Here is a 15,500-nt window from a genome sequence, read left to right as displayed (position 1 = left end):
CTCCACTAGCAATAAGATTAGAGTAGTTACTTAGAAGGTTTGGTCCATAAAATGCAGACCTTCAATGATCCCAATTAGGAGGATATGTCATTAGATTTGGCTCTACGATGCTAATTATTGGTGTATAGAATGTTGCCATTAAAAGAGATATATTAAGTGTTGCAGAGCAGGAAAGATGCTTAGGTTGGATGAGTGCTTTACTCTTAGAGTAGAATACGAAATAGAGATATATAATGAAAAGTTGGAGTAGCTCCAAGGGAATTAGATTAGAAAGAGTTGCTTAGATTCGTTTGGTCTCACATAAAAACGATGACCTTTTGCATGACTGAGTTGGAAACTAGATGTAGTAGTGTGTTGCCACCTAATCTCACACACTTGCTCTATCATTGTTCTCTTGAGCCAATTATACAATGAGTGTGTAGGAGATGCACATATCCGTACTAAATCATGATTATGTAACATATTATTTATTTTTTTTAAAATTGGTAATGCATATTATTATTTGGTTGTAGAGAATTTATTGTCCAAGTGTAGTTAAGGATATATTTAAAGTATAGAAAGTTAGAGTTATAATGTTGCCTATGGCAAGAACAATTTAACATTTGAATTTTTGGACAGGAGTGATTATTTCATCAGCGTAGCTGTTAATTACTTTCATTTATATTAGTAGGGGGTTTTTTTGTCCATATTGTTAGCACATAATCAGCATTACATGGCTCTTAATATAACAAGCCGTCTTATCAGCATCAACTGTTCGCAGCTCCCTTGCTCCGGCGGATCATTGCATCGATCAAGTAAACAAGTGCCACCTCGGAAAAGCTGTTGTTACAATGCCTCTTAATCACGCTGACACGGTCCCTAAACCACACTTTGATTCCTCTTCTTTATAGGCATATATAAGCCACTGTATCAAGCACCTTTGGATACGCATGGAAAATACAAAAATCACCTTCCGCTCCAAATCTCTTTCTCTTTTTTGTTTCTTAACCAACGGTCTTGGTTTTTGCAGGTTCATTTCAATGGCAATGAGAGCTATACCAGGCGCTGATAACTCCATAGCTATCTCTTATGGCAGAAAGTCAAGTTAACTTCTGCAGCATCCGCAGCTCCAACTACACTTCAACCTGCTACTACAGCAGCGTAATCGAACTTTCACCTCGCCCGCTCCTCTGAAGTTTATTATCTCAAACCATAAAGCACATAGTCAAATGTGCACTTAGCAATGATAATCACTCATATCATGGAGGCTTGATTTCAAGTCCTAAAAAATTTTCATCGCGAATGGTTTTTTTGAGGGAATTTCTCTCTGGCTTCCAATGTCTGACCCACCGAAACATATACACCCAGGCATCAACCACCAGGCAGACTATCTCTCAATCCCCAGCTATCAACTATGGACTAACACAGATCAAAAACCTTTCAGCTGGGCATTCGTTCTCTTTCACCATTTCTCCGAGCATATTCCTTCTAAATCAGTCGTTCCGTGACTCTACAGTAACATCTCATACGAGTATATTGGGCATACAGCTTGGAGCAAGGAGCTGCCATCCCACCAAATCCTATCAAGGGTTATATCAACTCAAATAACGAGTTGCAATATGAATCGACGATGTAAAGACTTACCATAAATCTAGTACGTAGCCAATTGTGAAAAATGTTGGTTCGAACAACATGTTCCGCTGCTGGTTCATCATGTGTAATCCTATTATGGAATATATAATTCTACATATCATTAAATGGCTTTACATCCTTTCTTACAACGGGTTTCAGAAGGTCGCTACTTTCTTAGCAGGCCATCCGCTAATTCCTGTTAGATGGCTTTGTATTCTCTGTGTAACTACCTGAAGAAATTAACATCATGAATGATACGCCGATAGGATGCTAGCGATTCCATCTGATTCTACAGCTCTTATAGCAATTTCAAAGGAAATACTACCAAACCCGCCCAAGAATAGATACAGCTAAATCAAATCGTGGTCGAGATTTCCCAATACTAGAGCACCTGCAACTAGTTTTATAATCCTGCTCGTCTCTAGCAAGAAATACATCGACAGTAACCTACACATACGCATCTTCTGTCAAATCTGTAATAAAAACTTGGTCATGCGTCGCTGTAAACTTGCTGGCATAGAGCAAACATTTATGACTTTGACTCTTACAGGTATATGTATCGTAGAGATTGCAATATTCGCTTCAGCATCCACGCTGCATTTCGGCCCGCAGCTACAGTCTCACAATCAGCAGAACAATCCTCCTACGAGTGGTATTTGGATCTGGTGCATCAAATCTGCATTCCTCACTTCTGATCTCTCAGCTGCAATATTCCAACCTTATAGCGCAGTGATAGCTACTCCATCGCACAATCAGGTTCATTACCTTCCGATACAGTCTAACCTGGCTTATCAAGGTCTTCTTCCAGAGTGACCTAAACTCTCCTTGTAAGGCTCCTTCTACCACACCTCTTTACACGTTCCTTTCTTAACACATAATGCTTCCTCTCTATCCCATAAGCTCACAACTGATAATTGACTTTGCTCAATTTGATTTGATTCTCATGGATCATCTTTAATAAGGACATCAGACATACTCAACCCAATCCTTAGAGGTTCAGTAGTCGAAGAACAGGTCTCTACATCCTTTTCTTCCTCATCAAAAGTCGGCTCTAGCATACTCCACAGCATAGCACTTCCATGCTGGCACTCGTCGGCTAGGCCACCCTCATGACTTCAACTTCTTCAGCATTTAGCTAGACATAGATAACTACTTATTTTGTATTTCAAGCTCTTCTACTTTTTTGTGTAGAATCATGTAATGTGGCCAAAAAGCCAAACTGAGCGTTCACTTCTAATGAAAAGCATCTCTATCTTTATTTTGCTCTTCGTACATTTGGATGTTGGGGTCCCGCACCTACTTCCTTCTCTAAATGGACTTTAATTACTACGTTTAATTTATTGATCATCAACTACTCCGATTCCTCAATGGATACTACCCTATGCATCATAAAGCCGAAGTTCTCAGCAAATTTCTTAACACCTTTACTACCAACTCATTAAGAATCAATTTAACGCAACAATAAAAATCTCCGATCTTGATGGTGGCGGCGAATACCTAATCCCACGTCCAGACAACTTTCAAGAACTCTTCTAACACAACATGCGGTATCCACACATCAAAATGAGTTTTCCCTATACTCCAGATGCAAAATGGAACTCCGCCGAGAGAAAACATCGTCATCAATCATGAAACTACCCGCAACATCCTTCAATGCAGCTCACTTACCCCTCAAATTCCTGGGATAGAAGCTCTAACTCAACTGCAAATTTATCATCATAAATAACGGCCTCCCATCTAAAGTCCATCAATCTTAACACACTCCTTACTATCTCCTTCATCACAACTCAACCCTGCTACACTCATCTAAACCTTTGGCTGTCTTTGTTACCACCTAGCTCAAACCCCTTTCTGCTCCCAAACAAAACTCCAACCAACCGATCTTCTCCACTGTATCTTGTTGTCTATTCTCCTCATCTCATAAAGGAAAAAATATATGATGCTTCAATCTTCAAACCAACAAAATACATATATATCTAGACACGGTTGTCTTCTACGAAGACACGTATTACATACAACAACATTCAATCTTCACTCCTCTCGTAACCACCTCAATCTCTAAACCTCTCGCACTACTCTAATTCCTATCTCAACCATACTGCTTCATCACTATACCTGCTTCTCCTAATCTCCTTACCTCCATTCCGATGCACATACCTACATCACCACAACAATTCTCTAGCTCCACCTTAACTCCGTTCTGCCTCCCACTACTAGCCAAATCCCGTCGCTCCATAAAATCACACTCCCACCTCTACCTCTATATTGGCATCGTCCACTACCTTACAACCCCCCTCACATCCAAATGCTTGACCAGATATAAAACTGGTAACCTCAAACCCAAACAGCAAACTTGATCTTACTTGCAATCATCTGATTCCCGTCCACTCCAACTGCTCATCAAGCAACAAATCTAACTACCTGGAGAAAGGCTATGTCGGAAGAATTCACGTAACTCTACCATCAAAAAACAGGGTACTTGGTTCCTTATTTCACCCCCCCCATAATGAACAAAACTATCCTTGGCTGTCGTTGACGTTTCGGACCAAACTAAAACCAGATGGTACAACTCGATCGCGGTCAAAAAAGCCGCGGTTGGTAAGCACAAGGATTCAATCAAGAGTTTGGGCATAGGAGCGATAAACTGGGAAAAATATGACCTTTAGTCCAGTTGCCAAAAATGCCCACTAATACAGAATCATGCTTCTCACATCGCTCTAACATCGGAATTGGTCAGTTCCTAGTCCAACGTTGACAAATATCCAGATGCATTTTTACATGGTTGCCTACAGAAGAGGCGTATATGAAACAACCATCCGAAGGTTTTTAGTTAGATATCAGCCATTCGCCAAAGCAATGTAATGCACTAAACTCACAAAAACTATCTATGGCTTAAACAAGCACCAAGCAATGGTTCCACACTTTCAGCAATTTTCTTCAGGCCATCGGATTTCTCTCAGCAATCTGATCCCCAACTCACTAACTATTCTAACAAGAAAGCGAGCAGTTCAAATCTAACATTCTTTCTATATGTAGGAGTGCATATACTCCGTATCGGGGCAACAGTTACTAGCAAAATTGCCTGAAAGTTTATTAAACTGCAGACGCCGTTTTCAGCTGAAGGCTCTCGGTCCCAAGTTTCCTTTTATTCTGGTGCAATCCAAAGTTCCCGCACTGCTAACTGGTTATTTTCTTAACCGTCCCAGTATGCTCACGACAATCATCCATTCGGAACCAGGTCTAACTGACTGTAACCCATCTCAGACAGCTATTGCTTGTCAAAACCATCTGCTAGTTCAACCCCATCCTTGGATCGATCCACATCTCTCACAGGAAAAATGCAGGATCATTGCCAATACCTAACAATCACTCAGCCAGAACATTGCCTATGCGAACTAAAACAATTGTTCTGTCAACATATGCATAAGCCAACTGTGATGGATTTTCACCCATCTCTTAAGCGAATTGCTGCGCTATATTCAGGGACCTGTTCCTTCGGCCTTCCTAGGACAGTCCTGGTAATTACTACAACTTACAGCCTTTTCTGAATTCCGATTGAGCAGACAGATCACAAATGACCGGAAGAATCTATGTTTCCGATTTTTGTACATTTCTCGGCCCATTCTTAGTATCATGGGTGTGTACAGAAGCAGGCTACAGTCGCTAATCTTCAATCTGAGGCAGAATATCGGGCCTCTAGCACATCAAGTCAACATCTGAACATCATATGAGTTAAGGAGGCTACTCTCTGACTTCGATGTTCACCCTGCTCACCATTTATCCAACCTTCTCTCCATGTGCAATACTATTAGTCGGGCACTATGCTCTTGCATAATAATCCAGTCTTTCATGCTAGATACAAAGCATGTTGAAATTGATACCAACTTTATTTCGCCGAGCCCGTATCTGCTCTTTCCCAAGAAATATCGCAGTCCACCATCACTTCCACATTGATCAACCAGGTTGATATAGCCACTAAGGCCATTTGTCTCTACCTTTCGTTCCACTAGAGCAACCTCTACCGATTCAAGCACCTGAATCCTAAGTTTGCGGGGGCCTGTTAGCACATATCACATTACAGCTCTTATACTAGCACATGCCCGAGCTTATCAGGCTCACTGTTTCCACCTGTATCAGCTCACTGTTACCATCTTAATCAGCTCACTGTTACCACTCCCCCTGCCTTAGGACCACGATCATCACTTCAACGTAGTGCCTCTGGAAAAGCTGTTGTCGTCACGCCTGCGTAATTCAGCTGACCTGCTCCTCCTTCTGATTTCCTCTTCTTTATAGCAAAGTATACTCGAAGTAAAGGTAAAGCAAACCTTTGGATATCATGCACGGAAAATACGAAGTATACTTCCGCTACCACTCTTACTCTTTTCTCCGTTTCTAACCATGTGTTTTTGCAGTTTCTCTCACAACTTCTCCACGACAATCAAGCTACCCTCACACTAGTGAGATCAACTATTGATTCATCACACGCACACACTCTCATCATGACATACATTGGTATTTAATCCCCCAATCGTTCGTAAGATCTTCATATAGTGACAGTATTGAAGCCTCATTATCAACTTCTTATTTGTGGTCCTATCTAACACAGTTCCAACATAATTAGAGAAAGATACACAGTTTAAGGAAGCTTGAGGACTTGCTTTGTGATGCAACTGGTCAAATTTTCACATAATATCGAGACAGAATGACTGATAAGGAGGCACAAAACTTCTATGATTTTGGCGAGGCGCGAAATTCAATTTAAATGGTGTATCTACTCAACGTATCACTTGAGTTATTTGTAGCTGTGTGGTCAGCATAAAAGTATCATATATATAATGTATCCAAAGAATGCTTTTAATTTAATCTCAATTGGCCTACTTAGGAGATCCAGAAATACCATATTGGGAAATAATAAGAAAATTAAAATTAATTTTTTCCAATAATTATTTTTTTCCCATACTAAAAATTAGTTTCTAAACTTTTTGTTTGAATGGCTAATAAAAATAGATTGGTTTATGATTAACGTAAGATGGCTGTTACACTACAAGGGATACAATTTGTAGAGATTAACATGTCGTTATTGTAACGTGGCCAAGGTTTAAATCAATCTAAAAAAAAGTAAAAGTGATGTGCCAATGGCAGTCGAGTTTATTCTAACTTACCCATTATTACCATATTCCCTAAACCGTTTATATGCCATCAATTGAGTCTTATGTTGCAGATATGAGACGAACATAGAAGAACACAGTTCACAAGTAGGTGTTCTACACACCCCCATACCGTCAATAAAGCAAGAAGTTTGGAGTGCACGTTGACCAATAGCAAATGCCCTATATTTTGTAGCATCCAAAATCCTTAGTTTATGATGCTAAAACAATTAGTTACTATTAATTAAGAAATAAGCAATTAATTAAATATAATTTAAGAAAATTAAGTATTCCTAATTTCTAATTACCAAACAGCTGCTTGCCAATAAATGTAAGGTAGCAGTTAATCTTCTTGTGTGGGCGCTTTTTAATTCAATTGATATTCACGTTTCAAGGGGTACTAGTTGGTTGTTGTAAGTCAAAGTGAAAGCAGGCAGTTTATGTGAAATGGGTTACCTATCCAATTTTCCTTCAAGTTTGGAATTTTTGGCAAGCAACAATTAGGAAATTGAAGGAGGAATGTTGATGTTTTGTTCCGCTGCATTTGATGATTCATAGTAGCTCTGTGTCTGTGTGTCTGTGTGTCTGTTTGAGTAAATTATTTGGAAGATTTAGTTCAGTAAGCAAATTCCAAAGCCAGATCCTGGATAAAAGGTTTAGTCGCGGCCCGGTGCGAGCGGGATTCATCCCGGGTCGGGTCGGGTCGTGACAACATGTCAATCAAGTAATAACGTGATGGAAAAGAGTGTGATCCCATGAGGAAGTGTTCTACTTAATTATAATTAAACTACTACTATTTAATATAAATACACAATTTATCTTACTGAATGCAAAATGAATATTTTTGAGCTTTTGTCACTTAAGGGTGACTTGCAAAAAAATTGGATTCTAATATAAATAAAGTATTTTGGACTAACTATTGCAAAACAATATATTTTTCATAATAAGCCCACTTAATTCTAAATATGGATCAAAGCATATACATCCTTAAATCTCTATCAAGATTGTAAGGGTGAAAAGGGAGGTTTATGACCTTCCTATAATTATAATATCTTCATAAAACCTAGAAGGTATAATGTCCTACGTCTAGATATGCCAAAATTCCATTCTTATACTCCTATTTGTTCAAATATTTCTCCGTTGAGGTAATACATCACACTAGATATTAACTATATACATGATCATTGTATGCATTAAATTAAGAGCAAGAGAAATTAAAAATGAAGTAATTCAAATAACAAAAATCTACATTAGTATTTTCTATGTGTTTACATTATTTGCCCAAAACTTAGAGATTTAGTCAGACATGAATAACAAAAAAATATACTCATGTTCATTTCATTCATATAAAAAAAGAGATACATGAGAAGTAATAAATATAAATACTAGGTGGAAGAATGAGTTAATGTTCTCCATACTCCTAATAATAGAATTGCTTACATAATACAAGCCAAGATATCCCAATTAAAGTATCTTGCAATTTACTAGCCTCTCTTAAACTTTACTCTTGGGGGATCTAAATGAAGATATTCAAAAGTACGAGACTCCACTGAAGACAAAACTCTCTAATAAAAGAACTGCAAAATTATTTATACAAGTGCATAAACGGCCTCAAGCCCCACAAAAAGCTTTCTCTATTGGTGGTGGTATAAAATGAACTAGCGCTTCAGTGCTATAAAGCTTGCTTCGCTGTGACTCTAGGCTTACTTAGCACGGTTAATGGTTGAACTGACATGACTTTTGACTAAGTTAGCATAGCTCTTCATTTTGAAAATTTCTCTATCGCAGCACTGCAAAAGTTTAGCACAGCGGCACTTGAAAGCACAATTCAGCGTTGTGGCATTGCGATGATCGATGTTCTAGCACTCATTTTCTCTAGACACCAGTACAACGTTGTTTATTTTTCTTATAACAGTGTAGTGAGGTGCTACAACACTGGCCTTGGCTCCACCAGGGTGTTAATTTTTCTTTAAATTCTCAGCAGGTCGGCGCTGCAATGTTAATAATAGTCGCTGGGGTATTGAAAATTAATGGCAATGTTGTGATGTTGTATCAATGTTATTTCCACCATGAGTGTATGTGTAAGATTGACTTCTGATTTCAAAAATGAATAATTTGTTATTTAGAAATTAGTTATGTTTGAAGTTAAATTGAAAGTTCATTAGTCACAATCATATGTATTAGCTCACTTATATAATTCTATTTGTTTTAAGTATTTGGATGTTTTTGTACTTGAGCTTCAACATATACCAATTTTTTAATGCACTTTTTTTTCATATTTTCACTTTTTTCATAATTCTAGAGTACATATTTAATAATTTTGAATATCAGTTTTACTTTCATCCTCCCGCAACCCTAAATTGATTTGATGTAAGATTTAATAATATCATTAATTCTATATTTAAGTTTACTATGATCTTCCTTATTTGAGTTACTCACTTATTTTCTCTAAACTCAACTACTCATTCTACAATTCAGTAGTTAGTGTATTAGTGCATAGTTTCTAAATTCAAAATAAGTCAATAGCTTAAGTAATTTATATTCATTAATTCTTAAGCTTTTCAAATTATGAATTATTATATATTCACTTCAAGAAAGTTGATAATTTGTAGTAGATTTGCAGTGGACTTTGTGATAGAAAATTTCATCTATAAAATTACGATGAATTTAAGACAAAATTTTCATTGAATTATTTGTGACGAATTTGCAGCGGATTCAAATCTGATGCAAATAATCTTACATAAACTCGCTAACTAGCCATTTCTTTCATTAGCTTATTCTGGACCTCCATCGACTAATACATTCTTCAAATGTGTTCCTTCATATGCTTGTTCTTAACCTCCTTAGACCCATGCCTCCTTCGACAACCTCCTTCGACGATTAGCATCCAAAATCACACTTCCTCACCATTTAGTCGAAGACGCTACCTCCTTCGACAATGCTGCCTACATCGACACTGCTCCTTTGATGACGTTCCTCATCGTTCAATCACACTTCGTTGCCGTTCAGAGCAGCCTCCCCTCTCACTGCGACTATCTGGCCTCATTTGATGACGTTCCTTTCTCTCACCTCATTCGATGATGTTCCTTTCTTATTGAGAAGGTGTCCATCTTTCTTCCTTATAATGAGTCTATTTTTCATAGTTATGATGTAATAGATGGAGATATTACTAGCATAATTCATATTGTATGCATGATTGTAGTGGAGGAATGCATCAGGCTTATTGTGTTATAGAAAAATTCTCTTCAACCATAATATTAAGTTAAGTGTTGTAGAAATGAGGATCCTTAAGTGGATGTGTGGCTTAACTATAGAGATAGTATGCAAAATGAGTATATATGTGAAAGGTTGAAATATCTCCACTAGCAAATAAGATTAGAGATAGTTACCTTAGAAGGTTTGGTCACATAAAATGCAGACCTTTTAGTGACCCAATTAGGAGAGAATATGCATTAGATTTGTTCTACGATGCTAATTATGGTGTAGAATGTTGGCCATTAAAAAAGAAGCATAATATTAAGTTAAGTGTTGCAGACAGGAAGATGCTTAGGTGGATGAGTGCTTTACTCTTAGAGATAGGATACGAAATGAGCATATAAATGAAAAGGTTGGAGTAGCTCCAAGGGAAGATTAGATTAGAAAGAGTTGCCTTAGATGGTTTGGTCACATAAAACGATGACCTTCCGATGACTGAGTTGGAAAACTAGATGTAGTAGTGTGTTGCACTCACTCTCTTCTATTGCCCAATATACAATGAGTGTTCACTCTCTTCTATTGCCCAATATACAATGAGTGTGTGCAGGAGATGCACAACTATCCATGTTACACATATTATTTATTTTTTTTTAAAATTGGTATAAATCTTATTATTTGGTTGTAGGAATTTATTGTCCAAGTGTGTTAAGGATATTTAAAAGTATAGAAGTTAGATGTATAATGTTGCCTATGCAAGACATTAACATATGAATTTTTGAATGGAGTGAATTATTTCATTCAGGTATGTTTTTAATTACTTTCATTTATATTAGAGGGGAGGTTTTATTGTCCATATTCCAAACACAAAAATCAAGCCTACCTCACACTGTGAGATTACTATTGATCTATATTATAAAGAATTCATGCCAAAATATTAGTATTAGACTTCATATAGTGAGTATGAGCCTCATTTCAACTCTTATTGTGGTCCGTCTACAAGTTCCAACATAATTGAGAAAGATAAAGTTAGGAAGCTTGAGGACTTGATTTATGATGCAACTGGGTCAAAATTTTAATAATATATAGAAGAATCACTGAATAAGGAGACACAAAACTTCTATGGTTTTTTTGAAAGCTATGCAAAAATCAATTTAGAATAGGTGTACTACTCACTCACTGTTATCTATAGTTGTGAAGTTGTTAAGCATAAAGACATAATATAATGTATCTAAAGAATACTTTAATTAATTCATTAGCCTACTCAAGGAGACCAATCCATCTGATAATATAATTTCAATAGATTAAAAATTAGTCTCAAAACTTTGTTTGATGGCTATAAAAATAGATTGTTATGTTAAAAGATGCATGTTACACTACGGGAGTAATTTGTTAGAGATTACATGTCGTTATCGTAACGTGCTAAGGTTTAAACCAAAATCTAAAAAAAAGTAGAAGGATGTGTCAATCAGTCGATTATTCTACTTACCAATTATTCCCATATTATAACATTTATATGCATCAATGAGTTATGCTGCATATATGAGATGACATAAGGAACACATCTCACAAGTAGGTGTTCTAACACATCCATCAAAAGCAGAAGCCTGGAAGCACTTTGACCGTACAAATCCTATCTTTTGAAACATCCAAAATTCAGGTAAGTATAAAAAAAATTATTTAAGAAAAGTATTAGTTTATTCTAAATAATTAGTTACTGTTAAATTAGAAATAGCAATTATATTAAATATTAATTAAAAATTAATTATTCCTAATATTCTAATTATCGAACAGATGCGAACAGGAATTGGAGGGCAATTGCCTTGAGAAATTCTGTAGCGGTGTAAGGGAAAAGGTGAGAGTGAAGAAGTGTGGAAAGCACGATTCATTGCTATGAAGAAGGTATAGTGCAGATTTTTGCAATAAAATTTGGCTATTGATTTCGGTACAGTACTTGGAAGTCCTTCGGAGTAATTCAGCACAAATCTCTGAAGGTTCAGAACAGGAAAATTGTGGAGGAAGTAATCGATTATGGGGTTTAGAGTGAAGTGGAGCAACGACTGTAGGAAAGAAATAGGGTATGAAACTAAGTAAATTATAAAAAAATTTATTTTGATTATTAATAGAATTTAGTTAATTTGGAATTTGTTGTCCTAAGTGTAGAATCATATATTTATTTTGTCAAAGAAATATATAGAAGGAAGAAGAAATTTAAGGAAAAGGGAATCAAGGTTAGTAATTTGGTAAATGCTTAGTGCAGATTTCCATTTAGTAGTAAATGTTCTTAAAGATGATGTATCTTATGGTGTTCTAGATTCATTTAGTCATATGCAAAGAGAAAGTTTTGAAGTGACTTACAATCATATAAAAGTTTAAAATAGAGGATTGGAGGAGGCACCTCTCAGCATGGAGGTAAGTAACACAAATATATTTCAAATATAATGACTTTCATTTACAAGCATGGAGGTTAATTTGAATGCATTAAAGAAAAATGGTATTATATTTATTTAATGTATAGAAAGGATTTTTACATCCAAATTTTCAAATATGAATAACCATATACATAATTTAATTATATGAGTTTAAAATAAGATTTAGTGTGTTAATCTAAATATTTTCCTATTTGATAATATTTTTGAAATATGTCAATTTCCTTGCTTATTATATGCATATTAATTGTATATATATGATAGCATAAATGATTATGAAAGCATACAACAACTCAAGTATGACTTATGAATACTGGAAAGTTTAATGAATATTAATTTAAGTAAAAGTTTGACTATAAAATGATGTATAATTTATAATTGTGAGTAGGGAAAAAGGGTTCCTACATATGACATTGCATTGTAAATAGGGCAAAAGTGACCCCAAAAATATGAGACCTACATAGCATGTTGGGCAAATGGGACCCCTAAAAGAAACAAAACTAATCTCTATATAATTTAATGGCGATAATGTCAGATTTAATTGGGCTCCATTGAATATGTTTATAAAAGTATGGTCAAATCTTTTAAAGACTAAAATGATTATTTAGTGTCTATGTCAAATGAAATAAATGATGATGTCAAATATGACTTTATGATATTTTACAAATAATGACAAGTTAATTCAATGATGATTTCAATGTTGTAATTTATTATAATATTACATTTTAATTATTATTTAATTTGCATAGCTTATCGAACCTCATAATTCACTAGTATCTTTCTTATTTGTTGTTGTTACAAGAAAGGGAAAGGAAAAGGTTGAAGAATATTAATTTTCAAGTATGTTAATTGTATATGTTAACATTTATCTCTGTTTGTAAGTCTACATCTGAGATATATAAACAGTTCAGTGAGTTCTTATTTTGGATTTAGTAGTGGCTTTGTAACTATGTCTTATTAAAGTTTAAAAATTACTAGGTGCTTGAGTTGATGTGATGAATGAAAACTGTTGGATTTTTTATAAAAAAATTTAAATGTTCAAAAGTATTATATGAATGATTGATAAAAATGTTATGTTTATGATAGTAATACTCCCAGTACTATTAAGGGATATTGTGGGTTGTTACACCTTTGCCATAGAACTAAGGAACGCAAGATTAGGTTTTATGTGCAGATAATTTTACACCATTTACCTAATCTTCATCATGTTACTCATGTTGGCACATGATACTCACTCGTTACAATCTTCCTCCAAAGTTGTGTATGACTACACCCTACATGTTTATGACACTTATTTCTCCAGGGTCACATAATTTAAAGGTAAAAGTAGACATGTTCTTGCAACCTTTAGTCAATGACTTAAATTTATTGTGGAATGAAGGAGTTGCCACAAATGATAAATCTACCAAACAAAATTTGACATTGAGGCAACGTTACTTTGGACAATTAATGACTTTCCAATATATAGTATGCTTTTCTACTTGGAGCACTGTAGGCAAGCTAGTTTGCCTATTTGCATGAAAAATACTAAATCATTCACTTTGAAGCATAGAGGGAAAAACACTTGGTTTGACTTTCACCGCATATTCTTACGTGTAAACAATCCATTCAGGTGAAATAATGATGATTTCACTAAAAATAGAGTGGAGACAACGCAGCCTCCACCAAGGTTAAGCAGTGAGAAAATATTTGAAAGAGTAAATTTTATACTCGCAATAATTAATTCTCCATCATTAGCTGTTCACAAAATACTCTGGTATGAAGTTACTCACAATTGGACAAAGAAGAGTTTTTTTGGTCTTTGTCATATTGGAGAACAAACATGATTATACATAATTTGGATGTGATGCATATAAAGAAAAATATTTTTGATAATGTGTTCAATACAGTGATGGACATCAAGGGAAAATCTATAGATAATGTAAATGGTAGGATGAATTTGAAGAATATTTACAGGAGGAAAATGTTTGAGTTGAAGGAAAATGAAAATGGTAAACTTCTTAAGTCAAAAGCTCCATTCACCTTCACTTTAGAGCAAAGGCAAGCGGTTTGTGAATGGGTGTAGGGCCTAAAGCTACTTGATGGATATGCTTTCAAACTTTTTTTTTTTAGATATGCTTCCAACCTTAGTATATGTGTTGACATAATACTGAGGAGGTTGTTTGGATTGAAAGTCATAATTGTCACATCTTCATGGAATATTTGTTGCCCATTGGTTTCAGTTATCTTCCAGATTCAATTTCAAACCCCTTAACCGAACTAAGTATCTTCTTCAAGGACTTGTGCTCATCAAGACTTAATGAAGAAGTTTTGTTCTATATTGAGCATAACATTCTTTTTATCTCTTCACAATGGCACAATCTGTTTGGCGATTGAAGGTTGTTTGACCACTTAAGTGACATGTGGCGCCCATCAACCGTCGCTTGAGCTACCAATTTTACCTCTTTTTATGTGCTTCTTAGTATATGGGCCAACAAGAATTTATACTGCCTCAACATTAGTTACATTGTTTATCATATTTACAACAACAACAACAGTAACATCATCAAGCTTTTATGTCACTACGTGAGATCAGCTACATGGATCTTTTTTTATATTGTCCTTTTAAGAGTCAAATTTTTATTTAAATATAATAAAAAAAGTTATTTTTAATATTTTCTAACTAAGTTATTTTAGGTCTACCTACCTCTCTTAACATAGGTCAAATTTAATACTTTTTTTTAATACATCTCTCTTAATCGGGTCATTAGAAGGCCACGTCTTATGTGACCAAACCATCTAAGGCAACTCTCCCTAATCTTATCTTCCATTGTAGTTATTCATGTAATGATTAGTAGGCAAGTTTTACGCTGATTGTCGACTACCTAATGCAACCATTCACTCTTCTCATCCAGGACTTGAGAACTGGCAATGACGGTGTTCGTATTTTGCTTAAAGTTCAAGTTTTTACCATCAATTTTAGTAGTTGGGTCCTGTGGATGTTTTGGTCCCTCTTTTTTATTTGGCTAGTTTAACTTGCGTGAGTTAGCGAGTTAGCAGTTCAATGATCAAGCTATAATTTACTCTTTTAGTTGCTACTCGACCTTATGGCTGCGATTTTGGGTGACCCCTGAATGTTCTG

Source organism: Dendrobium catenatum, unplaced genomic scaffold (genome assembly GCF_001605985.2).
Source record: "Dendrobium catenatum unplaced genomic scaffold, ASM160598v2 fragScaff_scaffold_0, whole genome shotgun sequence".
Taxonomy (NCBI): domain Eukaryota; kingdom Viridiplantae; phylum Streptophyta; class Magnoliopsida; order Asparagales; family Orchidaceae; genus Dendrobium; species Dendrobium catenatum.
Note: the sequence above shows the minus strand (reverse complement) of the source record.